At 34.3% G+C, this 12362-nt stretch overlaps 1 protein-coding gene and 1 long non-coding RNA gene across 2 annotated transcripts in view; one reads left to right on the forward strand and one right to left on the reverse strand.

The window, feature by feature from the left end:
- The window catches only part of LOC127835473 (anosmin-1-like), a 78504-nt gene that overhangs the window by 20732 nt on the left and 45410 nt on the right, over positions 1-12362 (forward strand). The gene's annotated exons all lie outside the window — the stretch shown is intronic.
- Positions 1387-4517, reverse strand: LOC127834919 (uncharacterized). Its single transcript, XR_008028284.1, has 4 exons — positions 4349-4517; positions 3447-3547; positions 3111-3218; positions 1387-1524 (listed from the first exon to the last, which is right to left on the reverse strand). It is a non-coding gene; the product is annotated as an uncharacterized LOC127834919 (long non-coding RNA).

A 12362-nucleotide genomic window follows, 5' to 3' on the forward strand; every position in this document is an offset into this window, starting at 1 on the left:
GTATTCTTTGGAAAAAAAACGAAGAAATTGCTTATTTGAGAAATTCAGCAGACGAAATTTTAGCAGACAACAAATTTCCCAGCATGCAAAGGGTTAAGTTTGCATGCAACAACTCGATATCAATGTTCTACTTCCATTTTAAATTTCAATTAAATTAACACATCTGGTCGGGATTATTGAGTATGAGGTCTCTGTCCAAGGCCCACATCACTCACTTTCAATTTTCAGAACTATGCTTTACTTCAACCAGGTCAAATTGCTAAGGATGAGCTGTTGTGGTCTTCCCAAGTCCGATGTCGGTGGTTGTGCAATGTGTCTGTTGTCAACTTTTCCCCCATTAACACTCTAGCGGCCATATTTTTATTAAATCTCAATGAAACTTTGTCAGAATGGTTAACTCTTTCAGTGCGGGAACCGAATTTTGAAGGCCTTTGCAAACAGTTTGGATCCAGATGAGACGCCACGCTCTGTTTGCAAACTGTTTGCTATTCTGATAGTATTCTTTGAAAAAAAAATTGAAGAAAATGCTAATTTTAGAAATTCAGCAGACGACATTTTAGCAGATGACAAATTTCCCAGCATGCAAAGGGTTAACTTGCAAATATCTATAGGGCTAGTTAGAATCTTGGTCATTTACATCCAAAACTAGGTCACCAGGTCACCAGGTCAATCTTTAAAAAAAAAATTGTCATCACTCTTAAAGCCACATTAATGACTAAATCCAGCTAAAACTTCATAGTGCTTATCTGTAGAATATCTAGTCCGAGTTTGAATCTAGGCTAAATACTTCCGAAAACAAGGCCACAAGAGCAAGTCTTAGAAAAACCTCGTTACCACTCTAGAATCCACATTTATTACTCAATTTTGATGAAACTTGGTCAGTACCTGTACGAAAATGTTTGGGCAGACTGCAACCAGATTATGTGCAGAATAAAATACACAAAATCTGTGTAGAATATGTGCAGAAAATATTTGGTGTCCATTTTAAATGAGTTGAACCAGATTTCTATTTATAGATTTTTTCAATATAAACAAAGAACGAATTCTGTACAGATTTTACGAATTATTTAAATTAAGCAGAATTTGTTCGAGGCAGAAAAAAATCTTGCAGAATTAAATCTGGGGAGAAGCAAAATGTGAGAATAGAATTCTGTGCAGAATAAAATCTGTTTAATATTAAATTTTGTACAGAAAATTTTCTGTACAAAATAATGTATGCAGGAAGAAAAAGCAAACTAAACAGTCCATCAATAAATAACATTTTTTTTATGAGATTATAAAATAAAAACAATAAAATTTACACCATGAAATGTACTGACAGTACCAATATTTTTGTTGTAGTTGAATTGATCACATTATGACAGGGTAAAAATTAAAAAATCACACCCTATTTTTAGTCTCAATTTAAACAAGATGATTTCATTTATTTCCTGGAGTAGTCTATTTGGAGTGTCACTGCCTTGTTGAAGGAGGTGTCATCTGGCACTGTTTTGCTGTAGTCTTTGCACCACATCCAGACATAACCTATTGGAAAAAAATAAATGTTTACACATTTACATATTTATATCATTCCTCAACAAGGGCACCGCATAACAGCCAACGCTCGGCTGCGGGTGCAGTTTTGAATAAATAAAAGCTTGTCAGATATATATATATTTTTTTTTTGAGGCCACAGTGACCTTGACATTTGACCTAGTGACCAAAAAATGAGTGTGCGTGTAGAACTCATCAAGGTGCATCTACATATGAAGTTTCAAAGTTGTAGGTGGAAGCACTTTGATTTTAGAGCAAAATGTCAAGGTTTAAGCACGTCGGAAAGGCTGATGCCGGACGACGAGCTGGCTATGACAATACCTCGGGTTTTCTCCGAAACCAGCCGAGCTAAAAAACTGATACATGGTGAAACCAATTTATTCTAACTACTCAGTTTCAAACAGTAATGCCATACCTGTATTAAAGACATCATACATCAAGTGCCAGCCCAACAAAATTCACTTATAGCACAAACATCCAATTGAATTTCAAACCATTGTTTGATTCTACATGTAGTATTAATTAGACCCAAAGTTAAAATGCGATCCCAATAGTTTTTTGGTATTTAGTAAATGTTACTTTGACCTTGATCCGACATAAACTGCAAACAACTAAATTTTCTACGTTTGCATTATTGTGTGATTTTGTTGGATTATTGGCTGTTGTCAACAGCATATCAACAATATGCCTGTCATATCATTAAGTTAACCAACTCAAAGTATCCTGGAATAGCTGGTTTACCAGGACCAAGTGCTTATACCAAACAGTGAAACTAATGTCAGTAAGTTGAGTAACAGACAACTGCACTACTTCATTCAGAGGAAGGGTGAGAATGGCTGTAAAAAGGATAAAGCTAACACACAATTTGTGTCCAATACCTCCATCCAAGCTCAAGTTAACCTTTTTATGCTCCCCCAAAATTTATTTTGGGGGGAGCATATAGTCGCCACTTCGTCTGTCCGTCCGTGTGTCCGTCCGTGCACAATTTTTGTCCGGGCTATTTCTCAGCAACTAATGGCCGGAATTCAATGATACTTTATGAGAAGCTTCACTACCAAGATGAGATGTGTATATTATCAGCGGGTTCTAATCGGATGATTTTTCACAGAGTTATGGCCCTTTGAAATTTTTCATTAACTGTACATATAGTGCAATTCTTGTCCGGGCTACTTCTCAGCAACTAATGACGGAATTCAATGAAACTTTATGGGTAGCTTCACTACCAAGAGGAGATGTGCATATTATCAGCGGGTTCTGGCTGGATGATTTTTTACAGAGTTATGGCCTTTTGAAATTTTATATAAAAAAAATTTTGTCCCCTCAACTACTGTGCCCTCAAGACGTTTCCTTTTATCTGAATATATAGTGCAATATTGTGACAAAAAAAACTTTGGGGAGCATCACCCGTCTCCGACGGTTTCTTGTTTATTTTTAGTGACACATTTGGGCTCTGTATGCAATCCCTATCTTGGCCTCAATGCAAGGTCATCAATTGAGTCTAGGCAAACTTAAGTTATTGACCAGATACGCCTTACTTATGTTAAATACCTAGCAAAAAAAACCAAGACAAAATGTACCTTTGCAGGCAGAAATGATGACGGCATCAAGCACAGGCTTTATGTCATGCTTGTTCCCCGCCAGACCCTGACCTCTTGACCGTTCTTGTGTCTCCCTCGGATTTATGGCTGTTTAAAAATAAATGAAAGCACTTCATTCCACTTAACTAAAAAATATATTTTAAGACAGAAGTTGATCTAAATCAAAATCTGTGAACATTGCTAATCAAACGTTAAATTGAAGCATTTGTCAAAGTTATGTATGCTTTATGATGATACAATCAATGTTTATTTCTCGAAAAGACTAATAAAAAAATACTTTAATGAAAAAAACTTTTACTTTAATACCTTACATACCCGGAAATAAGTTTCACCATCAGGTAAAAGGCAGCACTGCAAAACTTGCGCAATCCAAATCTTTTTATTGTGGTTGGATTATGTTCCATCAGTTGAACCATCTGAAAAATTATAATCATTAATCTTTATTAACTTGCCTGCTAATGCAAATGAAATGAGGGTCAAAGGAAAATATTGAGCTTACCAGTACCTAAGACCCAAAGTAACTCAATTGATTTGTGCAGTTTGTCACTTGTGTTCAGAAGATTTCATTATAGCAATACAAGGAAGAATTACCTTGGTGTCTATGTTTTTGTATGTATAGGAACCATTTCCTAACTTGGCGTATTACCATTAAAACAAATGTTGTTGTTTTTTTAAGATGAGCAAAAGTGCTATTATTTGAAAAAAATGTTCAAAACAAGTTTCATAAAGATTTGACATTAAATATTTCCACAACAGTTTTTACATGGTGAATGTTTGAGGCACAATGGATAAAAGGCAATCACAAAAGCTTACAATAAGAACAACCTTGTGCTCAGGTGATCTAAAAGCCTCCTTAAAAGATCTTATATATACATACATAGACTGACATCATATAGCTCACCATGAGCATTTAGTGCTAAGGTGAACTAAAAAACAAAAGTTCTGCTCAATAACTTGAGTTTGGATGGCGATACTGCATATATCATTTGTATGCAGATTCATTGCTTACATACAGACCTAGCATAGGAGTTCATTCGGAGACCAGTCGTTTCAAGGTCAAGGTCGTTGTTACAAAACTAGGAAACTATGATTTATGCATTATAAGTTGAATATGCACAAACAAAGTTTCAATTTTAAACAAATTTACAAACAAAGCCAAATACTGTCAACAGATTAAATACATATTTTGATGAAAGAAAAAGCAAATTTTAACATACCTCTGGTAATAATAATACTTTCCTCATAGTCTTCTGCGCCCCATTTCATGGAACATTTTGATTTTCACTTGAAAACTTCGAATGTCAAGTCTCTGAGATTTTGTCGCACACTTACAAGTGTACTATCCTTTTCAAAGTAGACTAAACCACCTTTTTAAAGTAGACTAAACCAAACATCTTTAAAACCATATATACAACACTTTAATAATGTTATGTCTTAATTTCTTAATTGTTCCTATTTATAATGGTATTTTTATTTTGTCACAAAATTTGTTATGTTAAAGCACTGGCATTCCAATGAATATTTTCATAAAACGAGAGCCAAGTAAAGTAAATGTGCTGAAATAGGAGTAAATTTATCACACCTGACGCTGGTGTTTGGGTAAACTTGGGTAATTGGATCTCTCTCTATCTTGGATATCATTGAAAATGTCACTGCTGACAAACAGCAGACAAAATGTCCTAGCAATTTTCAGTATTTTGGGACAATTTATCCAGCAATAAGCAAAGAATAAAAACTTTGTAAAAAAATTAAACCTTATTTCACTCCATTGTAGATTTTTCTTGAAGCCTGTTGGATTAAATTGTAACTTTCTATGTTCCTTATGGTATGAACAAAAGGTACTGCTGTTTGTTTTTTTGCTAATAATATGCTGTATTTTTTGGTCATTTTAACTATTGTATGAATTGAACATAACTGTTAGTTTTCGGTGAATAGAGAAATGTTTCCTGCAATAAACAATAAGAAACTGAAATCAGAAGTCTGTTTCTTAAATTTTACAAGTCCCATTTTGAAATGTTGAATCTAAATTTTTTCTAAGTCCAACATTCTGCCTCATTTTTCTACCAAGTACAGAAATTCTGCCTGGCTAAAATGCAAAGTGCTAAAAATCTGTCTTGTAAAAATTATAAGTGTTAAAATTCTGTCTTGTGTAATAATCTTTACAGATAAAATTCTGCTTCATTGTAATTCTGCTTAGAAAATCTGTACAGATTGCAAGGTATATTCTGTGTCTGTGTCCTCTTTGTACAGAAAAAATGAATTCTGTCTTGATTCTGGGCAGATTTTGTACAGACTCTATACAGAATTTGCATAGAATTTTCGTACAGGTATGTTTATCTTGAAAATATCAAGGGTGACTTGAAGCTGGAAGAAGTGCATTCAAAATCTCGGTCATTGGGTCAAATCTTAGAACAAAACTTGTTACCACTGTAGAGGATACATCTATGACTAGATTTTGATAAAACTTGGTCAAAAAGTTTATCTTGACAATATCCAGACAAAAATGGAATCTTGGTCATGTGCATCCAAAAACTTAGTCACAATGTCAAATCTAACAAGGCTATTGTCAAGCAATATAGTCGCCTACCGGCTCCACCATTGTCAAATTTCCACAATTTTCAGATTTTTTTTTTGGTTGCCATAGCAACCACAATTTTTGACGTAGGAACAAAATGAAATGAGGTGCCTAATGTCCATATTGCCATCTATCCATGTTGCAAGTTTCATGAACAAATAAAAAGAACTTTAAAAGTTATCGCAGGATCCAGAAAAGTGTGACAGACAGACAGACAGACTCACAGACAGACAGACAGACACACAGAGTGCAAACCATAAGTCCCCTCCGGTGAAACCAGTAGGGGACAATAAAATCCTTATTATCACTCTAGAAGCCACACTTATGACTCTTGATGAAACTGTTTGATTTTTTATCTTGACAATATCTAGGTCAAGTTTGAATTTGGGTCACATGCTTTCACTAACAAGGTCACCCACAATTCTTTTTCATGTTGACATTTGGTCAAAATGATTATCATTTTAATATCTAGGTCAAGCTTGTATAGGGGTCACAACATTTGAAAAAAACTAGGTCACAAAAACTAGGTCACCTGGTCTTTAAAGCATTTTTTTTTCTTTTAGAAGCTTAATTTATGACTCAATATAGATGGAACTTGATGTTTGTTTTGACAATATCATGGTCATGTTTGATTATGGGTCAAGTATGTTAAAAAACCTAAGTCAACACTGGTCAAGTGTATGACACTGTATGTACTCTGTACTTAAACTAAGGTGAGCTCTAAAGGGTTATATTGCCCTCTTGTTTTACATGGACTGACAGAGTTCAAGTTAAATGTACCTTATACTATCAAAGTAGAAAGGTAGTTGAGCCAGGCCTCGACACTAACAGTGGCCCGGGAACCCGAGACCCCCAAATTTTGGTGAGGGACACCAGTTTTACCCAGGATTTTGCTCTAATTTTTATAGGCAGGGTTCCCTGTGGACACCAATCTGTAGAAGTTAGTGTCAAGCCCTGTGAGCGCAGTGTTCTTCGAAAGCTCCTGTTTATGCCCCCACTAGAATGAAAGCACACCGGATTGCACTGACTTGTACTTACAAAGAAGACCTATGTCCATCTGTCTGTATGTGTTTGTTCACTCTCTTCCAGATTGTAACTCCATCATTTATCAGGGAGATGTGTTTGTCAGAAACACAATGCCCCATATTGCGCCGCTTTGAAGCCATAAATTTGACCTTTGACCTTGAAGGATGACCTTGAAGGATGACCTTGACCTTAACCTTTCACCATTCAAAATGTGCAGTTCCATGAGATACACATGCATGCTAAATATAAAGTTGCTATCTTCAATATTGCAAAAGTTATGACCAAGATTAAGGTTTTGATGTTGCTTTGAAGCCATATATTTGACCTTTGACCTTAAAGGATGACCTTGACCTTTCACCACTCAAAATGTGCAGCTCCATGAGATACACATCCACGCCAAATATGAAGTTGCTCTCTTCAATATTGCAAAAGATATCAATTTTTCACCAAGGTAAAAGTTTTTGGACACAGTCAAATACAATGAATTACAGACAGACAGGCCAAAAACAATATACCCCCGATCTTTCGATCCAGGGTCATAAAAATCCTAAATGAACCACATTCTAGGAAACTCAGCATATTGCAGTTTCATAGTGTCATCCCAGAAAAGCCTGTGCAGTCTGTCTGATCAGGGACAACAATTTCTACTTGTATGGAATTTTATGTTTTAAGGGAGTCTTTTGCATTAAGCCCAGTTTTCCCAGAACAAGGCCTAATGTATTATTGTAAACAATTCATAGTAGATGGGATTTACTGTAATCATCTGTGATATCTGTTGGTCAGTCTGTTTTTCTGACCATCCAGGCAGTGTAATATTTTCCCATAATTATTTTTGTGATGGCGAATAAAAATAATTTGACTAGAAATTTCACACAAGCAAGCTTTTTTATGCCCATGGATCGAAAGATCGGGGGTATATTGTTTTTGGCCTGTCTGTCATTGTATGTGTCAGTGTGTGTGTGTGTCCCAAAATTTTAACCAAAACTTTAACCTTCTTCATAACTTTTGCAATATTGAACATAGCAACTTGATATTTGGCATGCATGTGTATAACATGGAGCTGCACATTTTGAGTGGTGAAAGGTCAAGGTCAAGTTCATCCTTCAAGGTCAAAGGTAAAAAAAAATATTCAAAAACTTTAACCAAAACTTTAACCTTCTTCATAACTTTGGCAATATTAAACGTAGCAACTTGATATTTGGCATGCATGTGTATCTCATGGAGCTGCACATTTTGAGTGGTGACAGGTCAAGGTCATCCTTCAAGGTCAAAGTTCACCAAAAAAAAAGAGGCGCATTAGGGGGCATTGTGTTTCTGACAAACACATCTCTTGTTTACTTTCTAGATCTATAATGTAAGACAATAAATTATCATCTGCCAATCCTACATTTTTGGCCATGCCACAAAAACAAACATTTTTGTGTTTGGCCTAAATGTTGGATGGCGTATTTATGTGCTTCTTTTGAGTGTTGTTAAAATATTTAAAAGAGGATTACCAGTCACTGTACCAGTTTTTCTGTACACAGTCTCCAATCTTAAACATGTTTGAATTTCAATGGAAAATATTAAATTTAGAATATATGTGTAAATGATTTTGTATTATTTGTTTGACAATAGAATATATTATGTCCAATAAATGTAAAAATGTGAGCATCCGTTAACCTTAAATTTTGAAAAAGTTTAATTTTTTTTTGACATTTAGGGTGATCTTTCATGCAGAGAATCGGGGTTTATTTGTTTAACTCTTTCAGTGCTGTAACCGAATTTTGAAGGCCTTTACAAACAGTTTGGATCCAGATGAGACGCCACAGAACATGGCGTCTCATCAGGATCCAAACTGTTTGCTATTCTGATAGTATTCTTTGAAAAAAAAATCGAAGAAAATGCTAATTTAAGAAATTCAGCAGACGACATTTTAGCAGACGACAAACTTTACAAGCATGCAAAGGGTTAATAGTCTTACATGTATGTCCATTTATATCAATTACATTTTGCTTCAAAAAAAAGTTTTCATGATGCTTGATGTGCAAATATATCAGTGTTTTTTTTCTCTCATTTAAATAAGAATACACATTTAGAATAACGTGAAATTGCTTAAATACTTTGACCCAAATTTGTAAAAATGAGATGGTCCATTTAACATTTAGGTGTACAATATAAATGAACACCAGTTAAACAAACTGATTCATCTTTACACTGAAAGATTACATCGGATTTTAAACATTTGGGAAGGCAGTCAATGCAAATATTTACTACCAAGGTCTTTATTCAATCTTTATTATCACCAAATCTAGGTCAGTCTTAATTAATCATGATTTGCAGATAATAGAGAAACAAACAGACATCGATTATTTGAAAACCCATGTTTAATAAATTAGGTGTCAGTTGGGTGTATAATTCCGTTGCATTTGTTATTAATGGAGATTCGAATTTAAAAAGGGTGTGCCTACCAGAATTGGAGACCACATTTTGATAATTCGATATTGTGATTTCACAATTTAATTGAGAAAATTCTGACAGATCATAAAGTAAATAAATTGTCATTTGAATGTTTTAGCCCATTGTAAGTGGTATCGTAAGGTTTAGAGAAACAGGCATTTGCAAAAAGTATTTAATTTCAGAATTAACATTTTCATTTAAGTACTGTATAAATTTCCCTCCCAAATTTTGAAACCATGCTTTAGCAGTCACATATTCAATTGGTATTGAATCTTACATGCCATAATTTTTCAAGTCCAAAACTTGACATTCCAAAAAAATTGACCTTAAAGCAGAACTCTCCAGTCGGGATACCTAAACCCAACCCACGTGACTGACAAACAAATCTTACAGGACATGATGTGCGCTAACTTTTAAAATTTACCGGGCCTCATCAGATTTAACTGGGCCTTGTTCTTTTTTCAAAACAATATAAAATACCTTTTATACATTATTTTTATCATTATGATGTTCATAATGTATAACAATTCTGAATACAATAAGTGGCAATATTTGACTGATTTGCAATAGGAGTTTGTAACATCATCAGCAAAGATAGCAAGTTCGACTGGATGGTAAAAGCTGTTTTATTTAATGGTTAAACAATCTAAGTAAAATAAATATGAACAAATCCATATTGTTTACATATTCACAGTTTCATTGTCATTTTTGATCAACGCATAGTTTTACATATTGTTTTTTATTGGACATGAGGACCTACAGTATCAGCAAATATTATCGGACATGTCCAAGGACTGACATCTTTCACATGGATTGCCTATTGTATAGTTACAATGTTATATCTCTCCTTTACTTTAGTCAGTAGTCAGTATTGTTCTTACAAAAAAGTGTATAGGAATTGAATGATCACAAAAGTTCTCCATTTTCTGGTGCACTGCAATGCGCGTGACACAAAGTGAAATCATGGGATACATCTTTTTGATGTCCAATCGGGACAGGAGTATTCCAATCGAGCGTGTGTAAAATCATGTAACATGATGTGAGTGCATGAAGCACCATTGTTGTTATTCGACCTATCGTCAAATAAATTTCAATTTACCTAGGGGCAGCACGTGTATACTATTTTCTGACAAACAGATGAAAACAAAAGTAGATAAACATCAAAAATAAATTTTTCTTCAATTGATTTATTCGTAATACAAATGTCGCATTTTGACAAATTATACATGCATATTTAAAACTTTGTTGGTATATGTAACATACGATATTTGTATATTTGGACTTGATTGGGCCATAAAATACTAATGCAGTTGGCTTTTATTTTTAATTTATAACAATACATCTATTGATAGCAATAATAGCAACCCTACCATAAAATCACATTCCTGAATGCCTGATAAAATCCCTAATTTGTAGATAAATTGCTTATATAAAATGCAAACAACAACACGCTAGATTGTGGCATTTAGGGTCCTAGGAAGGGATAAGCAATTATAAGTTTTAGCCAAACAGAGCTTGCATAGCCAGTTTAAGAATAAACTTATAGAACCAACATAATTTTGTATAATTGTTTGTACAATCATAATTGTCTTAAATCGGGATTGTGGGACAAACAACCCAAATGCAAGACTGTCCCGCCAAAATCATGATGTATAGCACGTATGATTTAATTGTGAAAAAATAACATAAATAGTTTTTATAATTGTGTGTTTAACCCTTAAAGCGCTGGAGCTGAATTTTAAAGGCCTTTGCAAACAGTTTGGATCCAGATGAGACGCCACACAACGTGGCGTCTCATCAGGATCCAAACTGTTTGCTATTCTGATAGTATTCTTTGAAAAAAAAATCGAAGAATATGCTAATTTTAGAAATTCTGCAGACGACATTTTAGCAGACGACAAATTTCCCAGCATGCAAAGGGTTAATATCTTCTTCATAAGTTTCACTTTTTCTTTTGAAGAAGAAATCTTTTTATTTGTAAACAAGTGTACAGATAAATATAATTATGTCATTAACCTTTTCCCACTTAGAAGCAAGATAAAAATGGCTATGTGCAAACAGCATAAAACCAGAACAGCCTGCGAGTAAATCGCAGTCTTTTTCTGGTTTTATGCTGTTTGCTGCTCATCAGTATGGTAGTGTTGGAAATGAAGCCATTAAAACTTGAATCTAGTAAGAAACAATCAACCAATCAATCAAATTTATTCAGGTACAAGATCAAGGTACAAAATAACAATAATACAGATAAGAACCTATAATAAAACAAATATGGTAAAGAAATAACAGTGTACAAATATATATTGATCTTGCAGACCTGGGATAACCCAATAAAGTACAAGTACTTATTTCCATTGGGGTCCTTGAATTAAATTTAACTTTCTAAGGGACCAAACATGCATCAACATACGTATGTAAGAGGTAAAGGGTTGAGTGAACATTCTTCTCATCAGATTTTATGATATTGACAACAACATGGATAAAATAATTGTTGCCAGATCAAAATCATGTAGTCTTTTACATTTGGGTTTAACAGCCAAACTTAGGTCACTGTAAATAAGGTTTGATAGATTAAGGAAACTGCAGTGTTAAAAAAGTGAGCACTCAACAGTTAACAAAAATTTAATGGAGTGTATTGTTAAACTGTAAAGAAAAGCCCTTACAAAGGTGTCAAAAATGCCTGCAATGGCAATACCTTTTACTCCTTATTTTTGTCATGCAAAGGTCAGATGTGTACTCGGGATTAAAGCGAGCAGAGTAAATACTTTTGACACTCAAGCGGCCTTCCGTAGATAGCGTGAGATAAGTGCTGACACCTGCACAGGGGTAGACCCCCTGTCAATAATCCCCACAGAATCACGGTTTAACAAGTTAGCATGCTAGTCATGATAAGAAAAGACTGGCCCTTTGTTTTTCATCATTGAACTGAACGCAGTCTTTGTAAATAAAGATTTACGCACAATCGAAGAACAATTTCGTTTTAAAACAAAAGGTTAGTTTTGGTGACGGGGTCTAGTGGTCATTTGTCATTCGATAAGATAACAGGATTTGTAGAAAAAAAGGCTATGTCATCCAGATTACCCAAAACTGCCATTGTTGCACAAGTAATACGTCTCCAATGATAATTGTTTATTAGTTGTGCTTTTATAGAAATTTGTCAAAAACAATGAGGTTAATAAAATGTTTGCTTGCAT

The sequence above is a fragment of the Dreissena polymorpha genome, chromosome 6 (assembly GCF_020536995.1).
Source record: "Dreissena polymorpha isolate Duluth1 chromosome 6, UMN_Dpol_1.0, whole genome shotgun sequence".
NCBI lineage: Eukaryota > Metazoa > Mollusca > Bivalvia > Myida > Dreissenidae > Dreissena > Dreissena polymorpha.